At 43.9% G+C, this 6,066-nt stretch overlaps 1 pseudogene; it reads left to right on the forward strand.

Annotated features, from left to right (window-relative positions):
- The first annotated feature begins 4,438 nt into the window (after window positions 1–4,438).
- Window positions 4,439–4,556, forward strand: LOC126189728 (5S ribosomal RNA; annotated as a pseudogene).
- Window positions 4,557–6,066: the final 1,510 nt, after the last annotated feature.

Consider the following 6,066-nt stretch of genomic DNA (forward strand, 5'->3'; position numbering starts at 1 on the left):
TAGTCGCATAGCCAGCGTCATGTGATGGTCTGTGATCCCCTCCTTACTGCTTTATTATTCGCCGCTCCCTGTATTTCTGATTACAGTTCGCCGCGTTGCCTCTGAGTATGTGTCCTGCGACCGGAGAGGAACAGTTAGGCGCACGTTTTTCATATCTATCATGGCCTGTCATCCCGCAAGTCTTAAGTGATAAGGAATTATGTTCTTCGGCGAAGAAGTACTTGGAATTGTCCCAAAACGGCAATTCTGTAGGCAGTACTGTTACGGCAGCGAAAAAGTTCCGAAAATTTTGAATCTAATGGTCCCTGTGAACAGGCAGATCACTCCAGTACCTGTTCAGATGTGATTGGTTGCCGTGCGGTCGCTTGGCTGGAACACACGATCCACTGCCAATCTAGTGTCGACCTCAACCTGAGTCTCGTAAACTAGTTTTCAGGCGCTTAAGTCCGGAGCCGCGCGACTGGTACGGTCGCAGGTTCGAATCCTGCCTCGGGCATGGATGTGTGTGATGTCCTTAGGTTAGTTAGGTTTAAGTAGTTCTAGGGGACTGATGACCTCAGATGTTAAGTCCCATAGTGCTCAGAGCCATTTGAACCATTTGTAGTTTTCAAATAATAACATGGTATTGTTAGCCTCTTACACGACAGACGAAAGTTTTTCACACATTCAGGAAGGATTAGTCGACCTCCGTAACTGAATGGCCATGCGTATGCGTACTACCCGGATTCGATTCCCAGTACAACCAGGTATTGTTTATTGGTTGGAGAAGTGGCGCGAGCTGCATACAGCCTAGTGAGGCAACTGAGGAGCCGTTCCGAGATCAAGAAACGCGACAGCAGTAGGGAGGACGGTGTACTGACCACATGCCCGTCCACACCGCATCCAGTGACGCAATTGGCAGTGGATGACATGGCGTTCGGTCGGGTCCGATTAGCCCCTCCAGCGCCAGGACTCACAGCTTTACCTTTACGGGTAGAAATAATACTCCATCCAGTCACATTAATATGACAAATGCCTACTCTCGACGTCAACGTGCAATAACCACTCACAGACAGTAGGTGGCAGCATTAGCCCTGGCAGCCATTTAAAGTCAGGGGACGAGAACAATAATACAGTCGTTATCAAAATGCGGAAACTGATCGATTTGTCGTATGTCCAAAAGGGCATGATAATTGTCTTTTGGGCCGAGGTTCAAATGGTGCTCTGAGCACTGTGGGACTTATCATCTGAGGTCATCAGTCGCCTAGAACTTAGAACTACTTAAACCTACCTAATGACATCACAAACATCCTTGCCCAAGATAGGATTCCAACCCTCGACCGTAGCAGTCGCGCGGTTCTGGACTGAATCGCCTAGAACCGCTCGGCCACCACGGCCAGCTTGGGCAAAGGGTGGAAGCATTGCCGAAACGACAAGTTTGTAAAGTGTCCGCGTGCTGCAGAGATTAAAGTATACTGCGCATGACCAGACAGAGCTAACCAAATCCGGCACCGAGGTAACTGTGGTGCACCACGGGCCACAGATGACAGTGCGGGTGAAGAGGCGTGCCACTGTTGAGAAACTTACTTCCCAGATGAACCAAGAGGCTGAGAGGTCACCTCAACCTCCGTTCAGAGAACGTTTCTATGTCAGGACCTCCGCAACTGGCACCTGGCTTATGTACCCATGTTGACTGCTGTTGGTAGGAGACGAAGGCAGGACTTTGCAAACCACTGCCGCAAATGAACATCCACTGAGTGGCGACACTTGGCATTTTCAGATGATTCACGTTTTATGCTCCATCAGCGTGAAACGTCTAAAAGCTAACACCGTGTAACATTAATCGGATGGGTCCAGGTCGGAGAAGGATGCGTTATGGTCTGGGGAATGTTTTCATGGCATATCATGGGTGGTCCTGGCTTTCTGGAAGACACAGTGGATCAACACAAGAATGCATCTGTCCCTGCGGATCATGTCCACCACTACATGTTGTGTGTCTGTCCTCAGCACAGTGGGATCTATTAGCAGGACAATGCACTGTACGTGCGTGGTTTGAAGAGCACCAGGTGAGTTTACCGGACTCCACTGGCTACCAAACTCTGCAGGCAGTGGATCGACACAAGTATGCATCTGTCCCTGCGGACCATGTCCACCCCTACATGTTGTCTGTCTGTCCTCGCCAGAGTGGTATCTACCAGCAGGACAATTCAATGTATGTGCGTGGTTTGAAGAGCACCAAGATGAGTTTACTGGACTGAGCTGACTACCAAACTCTGCAGACATTGGATCAACACAAGTATACATCTGTCCCTACGGACCATGTCCACCCCTATTTGTCCTCGGCACAGTGGTACCTACCAGCAGGACAATGCACTGTACGTGCGTGGTCCGAAGAGCACCACGATGAGATTACCGGACTCCGCTGGCCACCAAACTCTGTAGACAGTTAATCAACAGAGGTATGTATCTGTCCCAGCGGACCATGTCCACCTCTACATGTTGTCTGTTTGTTCTCAGCACAGAGGTACCTACCAGCAGGACAATGCACTGTACGTGCGAGGTTCGAAGAGCATCAGGATGAGTTTACCAGACTCCACTGGCCACCAAACTCTGCAGACTTAAATCCATTCTAGAATCCGTATGACCAACCCGATAGCGTTGTTGACGCCATGCATCTTGCGCCGAGGATCCTAGTGCAACTGACCACGGCACTGAAGCCGCCATGACTCCACATCGCTGTCGGTACCTTCCAGAATCTCTTGGTCTTTCTTTCTGCACGTCTCGCAGCTGTCCAAGCTGCAAAAGTTGTTATTCAGGCTATTGACAGGCGGTCACGTTAATGTGACTGGACGGCGTAACTTAAGCAAATCAGCTCAGGAAATGAGGTGATTAGTCAGACAGTACAAAACTTAGGCTCATTACTGTCTAACTGTAATTGATGCTGTGTCATTTTCATTCAATGCTTCTATGAGTCAGGTAACAGATACTGCAACACGTGATGGTCCTCTGACTGCGCAGTGAATATGATATCATAGAGACGCCATAAGGCGTCTTGCAGTTTCTCTTGCACATTATGATTTTTTAGCACCGGTTTCGGTGACGAAGTGATAGTTTCATAATAGTGTGAAATTTGATAATGGATGCGTGTCATCCGAAACCTGTAGTCAGGAAACTATAAAGCGCAAAAGCTGTTTTCTGACCACTATCAGGTATTCCACGTCAGCGTGGATAATGTAACGTCAGCCTCTTCAAAACCTGTTTCATTACACATCGCACAAACGTATTTACTGTTTTTTTTAAATACTGGCGTGGAGACACGAAGTCTTGCCATACTGCAGGGTTCATATGTGAATCTAAACGGCTCTTGGGTTATTTCGCTTATTCATACTAGGCGCTATCAGTAATTTTGGTTTTTCTTTTTCATGTATTGATGTGTTCTTCTGTAGGCATTAGATGCACACAGTAGAAATTTCCATTTGCATATACTTAGTAGTTGTAAAAGAGCACATGGATACATAAGAAGGATAAAAAAATTAAAACCAATCGTAATGCCTAGCATGTATAGGCGAAACATGTTTCATTAGACACAAGTGAAACGTTTAGTTGCAAGAGACGGGTACTTTCTTATCTGTGTGGTTAACATAATTGAAGTAGTCACTGGTGAACAATAGCTGTAAATAGTAACAACAGAAATATTAAAGTGCAGCCGGACACACTGCTTATCATGATCATACAAAGAAAACTAAATTTAAACCCACTTGAATTAATATTCGTCCAACAATATTTTAATTGCGCAGAAAAGGATGCATCACTCACACATATTCATAGAAAATAAAAAAAATAAAAACAAAAAACAAGGACAACACTGGTCATGGAATTCTGCTCGGTAACAAAAAAAAAAAAAAAAAAAACACAGATTCTCTCGCTCATTACCATCAACACACACATTACATATTAACGTGCAGTACCTGCAATGATGGCTACTGTAATATATCAAATATTACAAACAAACATTGTTAATGAGCATTAGTACCTGCGAGCTGTAGTGAAATAGAGCATATCAATACAACAAATTAACAGTACAAACCCTGTTTAATTTGCTGAACATTAATGTGTATTATCAATTATATAACTTTCCGGTTAAGATGAGCAGGAACCAAAAACTGCAGTAATTTTTTACTCGTGTTCAAAACAACTGTTGCAATTCGAAGTCCAGAAGTAACTTAATGCATAAGTACAAAATAAATTTGGAATTTTTCTAAAAACGTTCTCTACAAGAGTTCTCATTAAAAGTGAATCTGATTTGTTCACGCCAGGTCTTTCAGAAGTAAAGCCAGTCGCTAAGTGCCGAGGTTGCGACATTATGCGAGATCAGCTACTCAGAAAATGCCTTCTGCCTTCGTGTGTCACCCGTGGATCTCGGAGCTCGTGAATTTTGTGTTGTTCTTCATTTCTAACGGGCAACGGCCCTGCCGCAGTGGATACACCGGTTCCCGTCAGATCACCGAAGTTAAGCGCTGTCGGGCGTGGCTGGCACTTGGATGGGTGACCGTCCGGGCCACCATGCGCTGTTGCCATTTTTCGGGGTGCACTCAGCCTGTAACGCCGGAAATGCATATCCTCCTATTTCAATCTATTGCACTGCAAATTCTTTTCCTTATTTCGTCACCTGAAGATATGACATTTCTGTCTCTTTATATATTGTAATTGTTTTACTGTTTATATATATATATATATATATATATATATATATATATATATATATATATATATATATATGTTGGTTTGTTTTGTGAATATTATTTGTATTGTTACGCTGGGTCTTGCCTAGGGAAAACTATGCTATCGAACGAATACGTCGATAGGTCGTGTGGAGAACCAGAGTGTTTAGGATCTTTGGTAGTGTTAACTCTGTCGCGTGGAGCGCGGGCAGAGGGGGTCTGGCTGGGGTGGTGCAGTGGAGCAGGTGTGTTGTGTGAAGCTCCCGCGAGTTGCCGCGCTTTCGGGGTTTGGCAGCATGTAATTGCGCTCGACTTGCGGTGATAGTTTCTGACATAGTGTCGCGGACAGGAAGCATTAGCTGGCGCACATCAAGAGCCCGATTCGTCTGGTGACCGTGTCGAGAAGAGGGCGCGCCAACATCCAGCTTCTGCTACAGCGACGGCCGACAATGAATGACTGTCGCCACCTGCTCGATCGACGGCTTCAAACCTTCAATCAACCAACAAGGAAGACTGGAATCACGTAAAGTTGTAGAACTGTATGACAGACCTCAGCTTTTCAAACTTTTAAAATTGTTGCATCACAAAATTACAGCAACTTAGCATGAACATTTGTTGCTCATTGTCTCAATTGCATTGCCAAGCAGGGTCCCTTCCTTTTCCGAAATGAACCCGAGTGTCGTTGAAATTCAAACGCCAGCATCATTCGATTTCTCTGCTTTAATTTCAATGTTCAGTTAAGGTATTCATAGCTGGCTACAATATTTAGATTACACAAGCACAAATTAAGAGTGCGAGTTTTGTTACCGTATTTTAGCTTACCTGTGACTGCAGCTCAGCTTGGTACGTACTAAATTTTACTATTGTTAATTGTTCAGAATCATTTAATTCAAGTTCAAAGTTAAATCTCTTATTTCTAAATTGCGTAGATTCAAGTAGCTTTTGAAATGACTGTTGAGGTAGTCCAAGACTAACCGTATTTTACTGAATTTCGATGTGCTTCAGAAAGAAAGCTCACTATTAACTTCAGTCACTAAATTAACTTTCGATTTTCCGGTTTTATTAATTCTTTTGCTAAATTAAGTCAGAGTGTAGCGAAATTTATTACTTCTGACAAACTTTCAGTTTTCACACTACACGTGTCAACCTTCAGTTGCCACACTTCTAGTGCTAATTATATGTGTAATAACCTTTCTTTTTCAGTTACTATAGTAATTGTCCTTAGGACTGGCGACCGTAATTTCCCCCAAATCTCAAATATCTAATTAGCGCCAATTAATTGTTAACGTGACGACCGCACATTTACTTTCTTTATTAACTTTACCCCTTTTCTAAATTAATTTCCACCAGTTTCATTTGCATTTTT

The sequence above is a fragment of the Schistocerca cancellata genome, chromosome 5 (assembly GCF_023864275.1).
Source record: "Schistocerca cancellata isolate TAMUIC-IGC-003103 chromosome 5, iqSchCanc2.1, whole genome shotgun sequence".
NCBI lineage: Eukaryota > Metazoa > Arthropoda > Insecta > Orthoptera > Acrididae > Schistocerca > Schistocerca cancellata.